Here is a 14,973-nt window from a genome sequence, read left to right on the forward strand (position 1 = left end):
CGCAGGCCGATTTTCCGAGGGAAAGGGCGAGGTGGAGAGGGAGCGCCCCTGACCCTCCCCGCCCTCCCCTCTCCCGCTCACCCGGCATCACCAGCGGCGGGGCTGCCCCGCAGAAACGTACGCGAGGTTGTAGTGTCGCCCTCCGCCGCACGGGGGCAGCATCACCTGCTGGCTCGGCGGCAGCCGTCCCCGCGCCTCTCTGGGCGGAGGCAGGCGGAGGCGGGCCTGCGGCGTCCTCTTTCATTGGCCGTGGAGCGGGCGCTGCCATGTTGGAGGAAGCGGGTGCCTTCTGTGCGGTGGTAACGCTGTGGCTTCACCCGTAGCGTCGGGGGGAGCGCAGCCTCCTACCTTTCCTCCTCGCTCGAGTGTCGGTGCTGAGAGAGGCGGCGGGAGAGAAGTAGGATGAACCTGCCCAAGGGGCCCGCACGCTCTGCTTCGACAAGGACGAGTTCATGAAGGTGCGCGCCTGGGCTCTGCTCCCCGGAGCCGGGCCGTGGGTGGCCTGCCCTCCTTGGCCCTCCGGGGCCTCTCCTCGGGCTTCTCCTGCGGGCTTCCTGGGCCGTCCCCGCCCCGGACGGGTCCTCGGCGGGGACCTCACTGCACTTCGCAGTGAGTCTCTTGGCCTCGGGTGGGCTAGGTGCAGCTTGGAGAAAGCACTCCTGTGAAATCGTGCACATTGAATGAAAAGGCCTGAAAGTTCAGGGCAAGTGGTTTTGAGCTAAACGTAAAAGCCCCGAACCCGTAGGACCCGCCTCTGGTACCGTGCGGCACATTCAGACCGCCGCTCCCCCGGCCTGACAGAAGCCTCCCAGTGCCTTGGTGCCTAGAAGCTCAGCGACTGTGTGTTGAACACATCTCTGAACGCACGTACTTACCAGGAATTGGGTCAAAAAGGCACTTAACCTAACGTTTATGCCTGACTTTCGTCTTACGCTCCCGGAATGAGAAATCTGAAAGACTGTACTGTCCTTACTGGTTCTGGTCCATTACTACAAGCATACCAAGCTCCTTTTCTAAAGTTGCCCTACTTCTCTTGGTGAGGTCAGCCTGAAGCTGGCAGCAGATAACTGTAGGATATAAACTTACAGAATAGAAATTTAAACTGAAAAGACTTTACTGACAGGAAAGGTTCATCAGACATAGCCTTGAAAATGTCCCAAGGTTTGAATCAGAGCCAGGAGGAGCTTTATCTGTTTTCTGTATCCCCTTGGGTCTGTACTTAAACTATCAAAATGTATATGTTTAATTTCTAAGGATTGGGATTTAGTAGCTGGTTTCAGTGTTAAAAAGTTTTGGCTCTGTAGGTACCTAAAATTCTGAAAAGAGTTTGAATTTCTTACTTTTTTATGGCTTCAAGTCATAATATTTTTTTTTTCTTTTTTGGGTTAACCAGCTAGTTCCTTTTTGATACTTGCATTCAGATCACATCTCCCAAACTCTGGCTTTAAAAGTGCTTATGTCTGGATCCTCTGCGGTGTGGCCATATCATTTTTAATATGTAGGGATGCCTAGACGAAGGTATATTGTACTCTTGTTCTTGTATGGTGATGTTAAGCCACTGTAATAAAAGGTGTAAATTGAATGGAGTGTCTGAAGGAGAGCACAGAGTGAATTCTCTGATCCAGAAACCTTTTGTTAACAAAGGACACGTGATGAGGATAGAGGTCATTGGAAGAAGAAAAGGCACACACACAGACTTAAAGAATCTCAAAGCACGGAAGTCTCTTTAGCTTGTCTGTCTTTGGACTTCGTCAGGCTTTCTTTGGGCCTAACACTAGCATTTTCTCACACTTCCTCGCCCCGCCATCTTTCTCACTCTGAGCTGACAGACTGCCTTTGGTCAAAGCAGCTTCGGAAAATAGAAATCTCAAAATAACAGTTCTAAAGTAGTACTTAGAGGTAGGAAGAGAGCAAACTGGGAAAGTGGCTAGAATGCCAGCAATTCCATATTCTTTCAAGGCTCTGAAATTTCTGAATATAATGTACAATTTGTAGTGTTAATGAACGTGACCCCTTCATACATAGAAGGAAAATACATGGAACAGCTGTTCTGTGTAAAGTGGTTATTGATCTTCTATGTGGAAGCTGGAGATAAAGGTTATTTGCAATTTGTGTTTCCGTCAGAGAGATGTTTTGTTAAGTTACAGTTCCGAGGCAGAAATGAGTGGAGAGCTTACTGTCGGGGTTGTATTTCTACATAGGTGTCTTGTTTGGCACATTTTGGAATGAGACTGGGATGGTAGAAAGGGAGATGGGGTGGGGCTGCGGGTTGCACCTTGGACACTGCATACATTGAGGGGTCCACATTGATGCAGTCTTCACGGTAGAGCTGCAGTCAGGTTTACAGCAGGAAGTTGCATGGTCATATCTGTTGAGTTCGAGCTGACTGGTGGCAGGAGACTACTTAAAAAGTCATGTTTATGAGATCTAATGAGAAATAGAAGGGGAAAGGTATGCAAAAGAGGTAGGTGATCAAAGTGCAGGAATGGCAGATGGGGAAGGGTCACCTGGGGCAGAGGCTCTGGCAACATCATACTTTGTCAGCTTAGAAATATGAAAATCCTTTGGGTTGACAGCCAACTAATAGATGAGCAGGACATAAGGTATTGGTAGTAGGGGGAGAAAGTGGCATAACAGATTAATTAGACCATTTACATGGGTGTGCTATTGACATTACATGTAGCCTTCCTCTTCCATCTCAACATATGACTTCATCTCCAGTTGTACAGAAAAATTAGCAGCCATCCCATGGGACCTCCTCCATCCTGCTGATCATGATCCCATTCTTATATTTGTCCCCTTCTCCTCCTCGCCTGGTACAGGGAGGGGCTCTCCTTCCTCCTCAGGTTCAGTCTCCACTCTGGCTAGGAGTCCATGCCCTCCCGCCCTTCCAGGAGCCTGCGAGGATCCTCTCCCCTGCACTCCTTCCCATCACGCACTCCTGTTTGATCCTCTCCCACTTGACTGCCCCACCTCTAGGTATTGCCCTGTCACTGTCACGCATCAGAGCCAGTGCTCAGGGGTTGACTTGACTTTCCCACCTTCCACCCTTCAGGCCCTGTCGTTCCACTAAAGAGTTCTTACCAAAACTGTTTCTAAGTCAGCGCACCTGACCTTTCTCTGTCTCCTTACTCGACATCGCAGTAGACCAAATGCTCTGCATTGCTTCCTGTCTTTCTTCTACCTCTCTGATGTGTCTCCTGTGCAAAGTCATGCTCCTGGTAGCCACTGAATGCTGATTATGGGCTCAGCCCCGTGTTCCTTTATTTCCCTAGATGACCTTTTGTGCAGCTTCATGACCACCTATCAGCAGGTCAGGCAGATTCCTGTCTCTGGCCCACACACCTCCTGAGCACCAGTTCTGTGTATCGGACTTGCTGACCTTTCTTCTCGGATGTGTCTGTGGCCCCTCAGACTCATCAGGTTCAAGACGGAATTCATGAGCACCCTCCTCCACTGAAAACCACCTTTCTTATTCTATTGCCTCTCTCAGTAAACACTTGATCCGTTTAGCCTGAAGTCGGGAAACCAGAAGTCAACTCCTACTCTGTCACCTTTCCAAAATCTAGTCTGTCACACCAAGTCCTGTGGATTTCGCTTCCTAAACCTCTTGAGTCCATATACTTCTTTCCATCTCTTCTCGTACCTTTGCAGTGCGCCCTTGCCATCACACTGTAGAAGCTTCTCACCCAGTCTCCATGCGCCTTCCTTGTCTTTCTGGCCCCTGGTCTACACTGCAGGCAAGCCACTCTTGTCAGAAGGCGGATGTCATCTTGTATGTACCAGGTGACTGGTCAGTCAACCAGCTCTTGAAAAACCATTTTCCCACGCACTCGAATGTATTTCAAAGAGAATCAGTCCCCCATGGGGTAGTTTTCCTTGGTAGACAGTTTGTTTCTGCACTGAGCCATCTGCCTCCTTTGAACTTCTCTGTGTCAGTTCCTCTCTGGAACCTGTGGCTTCGTTGGCACCCCGGGTAGGCACATGATGACCTTTTCCATGAGAAGTGAAGGCAGGAGCCCTCTGGACGGTGAATGTATGTACCCTCATGTTCCATAGGTAAAAGAGCCGTGTGTGTGTGGGTGGGGGGGGTAAGTCCTTGAGGCTCCTCCCTGTTCTAATTGGGTGAACTGGGAATTTTGACACAGGAAGCAGGTCCTGTGTATCCTTGTTTGCAGGGAGCATGCATTCTGATGGACAAAACGGAAAAGGGGAAGAATGAGCAGCTGCTCAGATCTGTTTGTACTGTGCTGGCTGATTAGCTGTGACCTGCAGATGTGGGTCCCATCCTCGGCTCTGCTCTCTGCCTGCTTATGTCTGGCTTGGGGCAAATCACTTGCCTCCGGCCTTCTGTTTGCTTGTTAATATAATGAGGTGGTGCTTATCTATGTGATCTTTGCCGGCTCCTCTGAAAAGACTCTAGTCCATCCTGGCTTGCAGATAAGGAAACTGAGGCCTGAGGTGTGATGACTTCCTTTAAAGCCACACAGCTAGTTGGGGCCAATCACAGGCCAGATCTCCTGACCCCCATGCATCAGTTCTTGGAAATCCTACTGTAATATGTTCCTTTCCAGAGGCCACAGGTGGGAACTGAGGGAAGTGGGACAATCAGAACATTAAGAATAGCGCAGAAGATGGCCCAATGTCCGTATGCCTTGGCACCTGCATTTCACCAATAGGGCCACCTCTTACCTTAGAAGAAGTTCCCACAGGGCTGGTGATCTGGATGCCTGGCCTGGAGCTTAGCTACGGTAAACAGGACCAGAGGGAAGTGATGGCTGTTTGAGGTGGACTTTGTTGACGGCGGCTGGAGATAGCAGCTGACAGAGGGAAGAGTGACAGATGGCAGATAGCCGCAGGCCCGCAGGTCAGCCACTGTTGCGCAGGGTCGCCCATCCCCAGGAGCTGTCTTTGTATCACAGGAGCTGAGTGTTTACCCTGTGGGTTCTTAGTTTGATGTCACGTCTTGATGACAAGATTCCATTCTCTTCCGCATCAGTTTGAGACAGACATCGTAATGAAATTCTAATTAGCCAAATATGGAATGTAAGCCTGGAACTCATTTTATAGAGAAATTTTCTTATGTGAACTACTTTCCCTGATGAGGAGTTGTGACGATGTAACATCAGATAAAGTTTATCTGATTGGCACTTGTAAGAAGGGTTCCCGGCAAAAAATAACTGTTTTTTTGTTGTTGTTGTCCTCCCTTTTGATCTTTCCTTTCCATTCCTTTTTTTTTGGTCTTGTGAGCGGTCATCTGATTTATAAAAAGATGCAACAAAAAGTAAAATGGTACAAGACAAGATAATCAGTTTCAAAACATTAAAAAGTGTCTTTAGCCATAGCTCAGAACAGAGGAACTGGGTAAGGAGAATTGCTTGTATGAACTGGCAACAGGAAAAGTTGGTAAAGAAGAGCTGAGGAACTCTATTAAGACATAGGAGTGAGGGGCTCTGTCATCATCTGGCATTCGCTCAGTGTCGTCTATATGGTTAGAGATGTCCATGATGGGAACTCCAGCAATCTTCTGGGTCTGGGTCAGCTGATGCCACAGTGTAACACTCTGAATTACTTCCGTACTGAGCAGTCATCTGCAGTTTGTCTTGTGTGTATGTGGTAATCGTTTGAATCTTGGCTCTTTCACAATCCTTAGAGCCTCTTGATACTTTCACCCCGGTTTCTCAGTTTCAGCCATTACACAGTCAGTTGTACAACTGGTACACTTGGCACACAGCCCGTCCATCATTGACCGGTCAAGTTTGGCCTAACTAGAAAAGTTGATAAAGTCGGTACCAACCAGGATGTGGTAAGTCGGCCCAGCTGTGTGTTTATATTGGAAAAAGCAGAAGGGATGTTGGGGGACTTCTCTTTCCTTGAGTGCATGGGATCCTTCTTTTCTTTCTTTTTAGGTTTTAATCTGTCCTTCTCTCGGAGAAGGATCTCAGAGCTAAGCATTCGCTTCCCGGTCACATACTTGCTTGCTTTCTCTTGCTTCCCCATGTTCACACCATGCCCATTTCTCCTTGCTTTTGATTTTCTAATTCACCCTTTGTAGTACTATAAAACTTATTTAAATAAAATGTTGGCCTACTAAGTTATTGATTATTAGTAAGTTCTTTGTTCAGAATTTGAGAGCAAGAAGTATTATGTAAATATATCTTTTTGTTATTTAACTAGTCTTACAACATTTAGCATCAAATTTCTTGAAACATTTAAACAAATTAATCACAAACTGGGGCTTGGGCTCTTTCTTTCTTTTTTTTTTTTTTTTAAGTAATCTCTATACCCAACATGGAACTTGAACTCACAACCCTGAGATCAAGACCTGCACGCTCCAGTGACTGAACGAGCCAGGTGCCCTTTGGGCTTTTTGTTTTTAAGTTCCTCAGGTGAGGGGGTGCCTTAGTGGCTCAGAGGGTTAAGCTTCTGCCTTCAGCTCAGGTCATGGTCTCAGGGTCCTGGGATCGAGCCGTGCATGGGACACTCTGCTCAGCATGGAGCATGATTCCCTCCCTCTCTGCCTACTTGTGATCTCTCTCTCTGTGTCAAATAAATAAATAAAATCTTAAAAAAAAAAAAAGTTCCTTAAGTGATTCTAATGTGTGACCAGTGTTGAGAACTCTAGCACTGGATAATTCCTTTAAATAGCTCAAGAAATTAATTTTGAAAAGCGAACTAAAAGCCTACATAGATTATGATTGGTGTTAAATTGAGGGGAAAAAAGAGATAGAGAGAAGAAATCAGCTGGAACAGAGTGTAATTAGGTACTCAAATATTTGTTAGATGGATAAATACATTTACGGAATGTAGGGTTTTGTTTTTTTTTTTTGTCTCTTCATAAATATGTCAAATGGGTATATAAATTCAACAAAGGAGTTTGATATAAAATTGATTAAAATGTTAGAACAGAAGTTTTTTAGAATTTCAGTGATACTATTTCATGATGCTTTTAAGATGATCTCTCTGTAGATGGTAGGAAGATCTTGTTAGCATATGTTTTTAATTTCTCAAGCTTGAATAATTTAGTTGCCGAACAAAGATTTAGAATGAGTTTTGGGAGACACAAGTCCTACATTATGTCCCCACCTAGCTGGGTCAGAGATTTGAGAGCAGGGGCTGGAGGGAAGAGCTCCAAGGACATTTTTGTATACATGCTGATACCTTGGGCAGGAACACTCTTCCCACACTTCCTGTGGCTAGCTCCTTTGTGTCATTTGGATCTCAACTCATTGTTCTATATTTCCTGGTTCATCCAAGTTAAAATACATCCCATTTTTCACTCAGACCTTTACTGTGTCCTGTTTTCTTTTTAGCTGTGATCACTATGCATTAATCACTATTTGATCACTGTTCATTAATGTTTGTTTACATATTTATTTTCTCATTTCTGCATTAGAATATCTGCTCCTTAAAAGCAGAGACCTTGTCTTTTCTTTTCATGACTGTGTCCCCAGGTCTTAGAGCAGAGCTGGAGTTGCATGATAAATATTTGAGGAATATTTATGGGATATACAGGGACATTTATTCATCTCTGTTGCCCATTGTTTTCAAGAATGGTTGGAAACACACACATACGTGAGCTCACATAAACTTTCTATGTCTTTCAACCCCTATGTAGTGTGCAGATTAGTGCTTAACTATTTTGGTTTTTTGTCTTGATGAAATGGGACATGTTTCAGGGCAGAGCTCATAAATTTCATATGCCCTCTTAGTACTTCTCATCATTACAGAGTGATGGTTCTGGGGGATTCTGCTTCTCATGGAGATAGTATATAGTGATTTTATAAGTCCATGTATCTGGAAAGGAGTGTTTTACTTCTTGGCAGCTTAGAGAACTTCAATCTTTCCAAATTCCATGTAATTTTCATAGCATTAAAGCTACTAATTTCAGATTATTGGTAAGTTTTAAATGATTAATTCCCAGGTTACTTTGAATTAGTCTTTGTTTGCCATCCCTGATTGCAGCTAGTTAGTAAAGTAGCTAAACTTTTAAACTCTACTTGGTTTTAATTTTGAGTGATGTCACTGCTTCTCTCATGGTCAATGGTTCTTAATTACCTGCAGCTTGTCTGGTTTGCTCATTTATTTTCCTGTGTTCCAACACCTCTTGTGATCTCTCAACTTCTGGCCTTTTGGGGGATTTGTACTTTAACTGGGTTCAGATAGGAAATACCCCTGAGTACAAAGAGAAGATATTTTTCTTCTAACTTCACTATCTCCTATTATTAATGTATTACATTGTTGTGGTACATGTGTTACAACTGATGAACCAGCATTGATACAGTATTAATTAAAATCCATGGTTTACATTAGGGTTCACTCCTCTTTCTATAGTTCTGTGGGTTTTGACAAATGTATAATGTTATTTACCTACTGTTGGTATCTTACAGCCTAGTTTCATTGCCTTGAAAACCCCTGTACCTCATCTATTTGTTTCTTCTCCTCTCTCTGCACCCTGCTCCCTCACCCCTCAGCCCGGGATCTTTTTACTGTCTAGAGTTTTACCTTTTCAGAGGCACCTGGCTGGCTTAGTTGCTAGGGCATCTGACTCTTGATCTCGGGGTTTTGAGTTCTAGCCACCACATTGGGTATAGAGATGACCTAAAAAATAAATAAAAATAAAAATGTTGGTTAATTTTTACCTTTTCCAGAATGCCATAGAGTTGGAATCATATAGTATTTAGCCTTTGAGACTGGTCTTTCACTTAGCAATATGCATTTAAGGTTCTTTGAAGTCTTGTGGCTTAATAATTCATCTTTTAATTGTCGAATAATCCATTGTGTGGGTGTGGCACAGTGTAACTGTTCACCTACTGGAGATTTGGATTGCTTCCAAGTTTTGGCACTTCAGAGAATAAAGCTGCTGTAAACATCCGTGTGCAGGTTTTTGTGTGGACACTGGTTTAAAGCTCTTTGGGGTAAATACAAAGGAGCACAATTACTGATCTTATAGTGAGAATGTGTTTAGTTCTGTGAGAAACTGCCAAGCTGTCTCACACAGTGCCTCCCATTTTGCATTCTGACCAAACAGTGAATGAGAGTTCAGTTGTCCCACATCCTTGCTAGCATTTGGTATTACTAGTGCTTTGGATTTTTTATATTCTACGTGATATGTAATAGTACCTTGTTTAAATTTGCAATTTCTTAGTGACATGCAAAGTTGAGCATCTTTTCAGATCCTTTTTTTCTTTTTTAAAGATTCTATTTATTTATTAACAGCACAAGCACACGGAGAGGTAGCAGCAGGCAGCGGGAGAGGGGAAAAAAGCAGGCTCCTTGCTGAGCCGGGGGCCCAGTGTGGGGTTCAGTCCCAGGACCTGAGCTAAAGGCAGATGCTTAACTGACTGGGTTTCCCAGCCACCGCTCTTTTCACATTTTTAAATTAGGTTTGATTTCTTGTTGCTACTAAGACATCTTTATATTATATTTCTTATTTTAAGTCCTTTACCATGGATGTGTTTTGCAGATATTTACTCTGTGACTGGTCTTTTCATTCTCTCTCTATATTTTTTCCTTTAAGATTTTATTTATTTATTTGTCAGAGAGAGCGAGTGAGAGCGAGCACAGGCAGTCAGAGTGGAAGGCAGAGTCAGAGGGAGAAGCAGGCTCCCTGCGGAGCAAGGATCCCGATGTGGGACTCGATCCCAGGACGCTGGGATCATGACCTGAGCCGAAGGCAGCTGCTTAACCAACTGAACCACCCAGGTGTCCCGTCTTTTCATTCTCTTAACAGTGTCTTACAGAGAAGTTTAATTTTAGCAAAGTCTCTCTCATCAATTTTTTCTTTCGTAGATCATGCTTTTGGTTTTATATCTGAAAAGTCATTGCCAAATCCAAGGATCCCTACATTTTTTCTTGTGTCATCTTTAAGAAGTTTTGCATTTTACGTTTAGGTGTTGTGAAAGGTGTGAAAAGTTTGTTTTTATTCTTTTCATTTGTTTGTTTTTTCTTATCAATGTCCCATTGTTCTGTTCCATTTGTTGAAGACTGTCCTTGCCATTGAGTTGCCTTTGCCTGTGTGTGTGGATGTTTTTCTGGGCTCTCCACTCTGTTCCAAGCACCTGTCTCTTTTGCCAGGCACCTTCTGTCTTAATCACTATAGCTTTAATAGTAAGTCTTGAGATTGGGTGGTGGCAATCCTCAATTTCCTTTTTTTCCCCCTCTTTAATATTTTGTTGACTACTCTGCGACTCTTGGTTTTCCAGTTTTCCATCCAATTTTAGAGTCAACATGTTGGTATCCACAGAATAACTTCCTGGCATTTTGATTGGGATTGCATTGAGTCTGTCGATCAGTTTGGGAAGAACTGACCTCTTAACAGTATTGAGTGTTCTTACCCAAGATTATGGACTTTCTTTCCACTTCACATCTTACCTTGCTTATTGTCTTTCATCAGAATTTTATACTTTTTCTCACATAGATCTTGTGCATATTTCGTTAGATTTGCACCTAAGTATTAATTTTTTTTGGTATGCTAATGTAAATGGTCTTGTGTTTTTAACTTCAAATTCCACTTGTACATTGCTGGTATATATGAAAGCAATTGACTTTTTAAATTTTTTAATTAAAATTCAATCTTGTTAACATATAGTGTACTTTTAGTTTCATGGTTAGAATTTCGTGATTCATTGGTTGCATACAACACCCAGAGCTCATCCCAACAAGTGCCCTCCTTAATACCCCTCACCCAGATACCCCAACTTTCCCCTCTCCAGTAACCCTCACTTTGTTTCCTGTAGTTAAGTCTCTTGTGATTTGCCTCCCTGTCTGTTTCTATTTTTCCTTCCCTTTCCTATATTCATCTGTTGTTTCTTAAGTTCCACATGTGACTGAAACTATATGGTATTTGGCTTCCTCTAGTTCCATCCATGTTCTTGCAAATGGCAAGATTTTGTTCTTTTTGATGGCTGAGTAATGTGTGTGTGTGTGTGTGTGTGTGTGTGTGTGTACACCACATATTCTTTATCCATTCATCTGTTGATGGACATCTGGGCTCTTTCAATAGTTTGACTATAAACATTGGGGTGCTTTTGCCCCTTCAAATCACTTTGTGTACTTTGGATAAACATCTAATAGGGCAATTGCTAAGTCGTTGGGTTGTTACATTTTTAACTTTTTGAGGAGCCTCCATACTGTTTTCCAGAGTTGCATTCCCACCAACAGTGTAGGAGGATTCCCCTTTCTCCACATCCTCGCCAACATCTGTTGTTTCTGGACTTGTTAATTTTAGCCATTTTGACTGATGTAAGGTGGTGTCTCATTGTGGTTTTGATTTGTATTTCCCTGATGCTGAGTGATGTGGAGCCCTTTTTCATGTGTCTGTTGGCCATTTGGATGTCTTCTTTGGTCTGTTCATGTATTCTGTCCATTTCTTGACTGGATTTTTTTGTTTTTTGGATGTTGAGTTTGATCAATTCTTAATAAATTTTGAATACTGGCCCTTTGTCTGATACATCATTGGAAAGCAATTGACTTCTGTATTTTAACTGTGTATCACTCAGTCTTGCTATAATCACTTGACTAGTTTCAGGAGGGTGTGGGTGTGGGGTGTGAAGTCTTTGTATTTTCTGTAGACAGTCATGTCATCTGTGAACAAAGTTTTATTCTTTCCCAGGTTGTATACCTTTTGTTTCCTTTTCTTACCTTATTTCATTAATTTGGCCTTCCAGTATAATATTGAATAGTAGTAGTAGGAGGGACATCCTTGCCTTGATTCCCTGTCTTCTATTTTCTCAGTATTAATATCATGTTAGCTGTGGATTTTTGGAGACATTCTTTATCAAGTTGAGGAAGTCCTATTCCTCGTTTCCTGAGGGTTAATAATGAAGAAGTGTGGATTTTGTTAAGTGTTTTTTTCCTCCCTTCATTGATATGATCATGTGATTTTTTTTTCTGTTGATATGATGGATCACATTAATTTTCTAATGTTGAACATTTTCTAATGTTGCATACCTGGAATAAATCCTACATGATCCTGGTGTATAATTTTTTAATATAGTGTTTGCTTTTATTTGCTAATTTTTGTTGAAGATTTTTGTGTCTGTGTTCATGAGAGATACTAGTTTGTAGTTTCTTTTCTTGTAGTATTGGTTTTGGTGTCAGGGTAATAATGATCTCCTAGAATGATTTAGGAAGTATTCCTTGTAGTTTTACTTTCTGGAAGAGATTTTAGAGAATTGTGTAGTATTCCATAAATGTTTGGTTGAATTTACAGTGATTGGGATTGTTAGCAGTAGCCCTCCCTTCTTTCATCTGATATTAGTAATTTATGTCTTCTACCTTTTTTTCTTTGTTTGCCTGGCTAAGGGTGTATCTGTTTTATTGATGTTTTCAAAGAAACAGACTTGGGGTTTATTGATTTAAAAAAAAAATTCCTGGTTTTAATTACATTAATTTCTGCTCTAATTTTTATTTTTTCCTACTTCCTTTAGGGTTTTTTTTTATGATTTTATTTGACACAGAGAGAGTCAGTGAGAGAGGGAATATAGGCAGGAGGAATGGGAGAGGGAGAAGCAGCCTCCCTGAGCAGGAAGCTCTGATGCAGGGCTCTGTCCCAGGATCCTAGGACCATGTCCTGAGCCAAAGGCAGATGATTAACCAACTGAACCACCCAGGAGCCCCTCCTTACTTTAGATTTGATTTTGTTGTTGTTGCCTAAAATGGAAGCTTAGATTATTGACTTTAATCTTTTTTTTTCTAATATTTGCATTCAGTACTGTATTTTCCCTTTAAGCAGCATTCCACACATTTTGCTACATTGTATTTTGTTGAGACTGGTCTCCTGTCATTTAGAAGTATGTCATTTAATCTCCATGTATTTTGGACTTCTTCAGCTATCTTCTGTTACTGATTTTTAATTCCATTGCGGTCTGAGAACATACTTGGTATAATTTTTATTTTTAAAAATTTGTTGTGTTTTGTGGCCAAGAATTATTCTGTCTTGATGAGTGTTCCATATGAGCTTAAGAAGAATGTGTGTTGCACTATTACTGGGCAAAATTGTCTGTGTACGTCTGTTGTACGGTAATTGATGGTGGTGTTGAGTGTGCCATGTCTGGACTGAATGTCCACATCTGTCAGATCCTTGTTGCCCTGCTGCTGGATCGGCCCATTACTGATGGAGAAGTGTTGAAGTCACCAGCTGTGATAATGGAATTGTTTATTTCTCCCTGCAGTTCTGTTAGGTTGTGTCTCACCTGTGTTGATCAGGCACACATACGTTAAGGATAATTGTGTCTTCTTGGTCAGTCGATTTCTTTATCATTATGTAATGCTGCTCTTTATGCCTGATAATTTTCCTTCTCTGAAATCTGCTTTGTCTGAAATTCATGTAGCTACTCCATTGTTCCTGTGATTAGTGTTACTTTGGATTTTTTTTAATGTATCCTAGCATTTAACTTGTTGATATTTAAGTTGTTTCATTTTTCATCAAAATGTAATTCACAAAGCATAATAGTTGCCATTTTAAATTGTACTCTTCTCTGGTTTTTAGTATATTTACTGTGTATATGGTACATACGTCACTTCTATCTAATTCCAGAATGCTTCCATCACCCGGAAAATAAACCTCTTAGTTCCAATTCTCCCCTCCCCTTATTCCCTGGCAATCATGAATCTACTTTCTGTTTTTATGGATTTGCCTTTTCTGGAACATCTCATATCAGTGGAATGTATAACACGTGACCTTTTGTGTCTGGCTTCCTTTAACCTGAGAGTAGAATGTTTTCAGACTTCACTCGTGTTGTAGCATGTAACAGTTTATTCCTTTTTATGGTTGTGTAAGAGGCTCTTCCACATTTTATGTATCCATTCATCAGTTGATGGACGTTGGGTATATACTCATTTGGCTGTTACGAGCAGCGCTGCTGTGCACATTCATGTACAGGTTGTGGCAGGAACATCTGTTGTCAGTTCTGTTGGTGTTATAGCCCTAGACGTAGAACTGCTGGGTAATTGTACGTGTGTAACTTCTTGAGGAGCTACCGAGCTGTTTGCTGCCTTAGCCACACTATTTTACATTCTCACCGACAATACAGGAAGGTTCCAGCTTCTCCGCCTTCTTGCCAGCACTTTTCTTCTTCCTTTTTTTTTTCTTTTTCTTATTTTACCATAGTTGTCCTAGTGGGTGTGATGTGGCATCTGCATGTGCTTTTGATTCGCATTTCCCCAATGACTAAGGATGTCAAACATCCCGACATGTGCTCTTGACTGTCTGTGTATCATCTTTGGAGAAATGTCTATTCAAAAGTCTTTGGCTTGTTTTTAAATTAGGTTATTTGTCTTTTTGTTGTTGAGTTCTAAGAGTATATTTGCATATTCTGGTTATTAGGTCCTTGTCAGACAAATGATTTGCAGATAATCTCTCCCATTCTGTGGGTTGTCTTTTCACATTCTCTGTAGTGTCCTTTGACACACGAAAGTTTTTATTTTGATCAAGTTCAGCTTATCTAATATTTCTTATTGCTTTGTGTATCATGTCTAAGAAAGCTTTGTCCGATCCAAAGTCATACAGATTTTCACCTGTTTTCTCTGAGTGTTACAGTTTTTACTCTTACATTTAAATCTTTGATCCATTTTGAGTTATATTTTTGTGTATGTGTGAAGTTGCTCTTCCAAGTTCATTCTTTTGCATGTAGATATTCACTTGTCCCAGTAGTAGGCACTCGAAAAGACTGTTTTCCCCCCATTAAATGGTCTTGGCATCCTTGTGAAAAATCAGTTGACTGTAAATGTATGGGTTGTAAATACTTTCTTTTTGAATACTTGGGAAATCTACACTATAAAGTAAAACCATTCCTAAAGTAGTAAAACCATTCTTGGTTAAGTGAAATGGGTCTCTATTATGGCACTGTGAGTTTGGGTTTGCTTTTCACAGCAAACGCTGCCTAACCCAGTATTCACAGATGTTCCGAGTTATTTAGTCATGTGTTATGCAACTTTTGTTTATCTGAGAACAAATGTATAAATGGTAAG

At 41.8% G+C, this 14,973-nt stretch overlaps 1 protein-coding gene across 3 annotated transcripts in view; it reads left to right on the top strand.

Annotated features, from left to right (window-relative positions):
• Positions 1 to 330: 330 nt before the first annotated feature.
• Positions 331 to 14,973, top strand: part of LOC123388103 (conserved oligomeric Golgi complex subunit 2-like) — a 31,700-nt gene continuing 17,057 nt past the window's right edge. For 2 of the 3 annotated variants that reach the window (XR_006602648.1, XM_045067203.1), the window contains exon 1: positions 331 to 458. The gene's annotated coding sequence lies outside the window, so the exon portion shown is untranslated. The remainder of the gene's footprint in view (positions 459 to 14,973) is intronic. The other variant, XR_006602653.1, reaches the window with a different exon arrangement.

The sequence above is a fragment of the Mustela putorius genome, unplaced genomic scaffold (genome assembly GCF_011764305.1).
Source record: "Mustela putorius furo isolate JIRA1106 unplaced genomic scaffold, ASM1176430v1.1 tig00003875_pilon_pilon_pilon, whole genome shotgun sequence".
Taxonomy (NCBI): domain Eukaryota; kingdom Metazoa; phylum Chordata; class Mammalia; order Carnivora; family Mustelidae; genus Mustela; species Mustela putorius.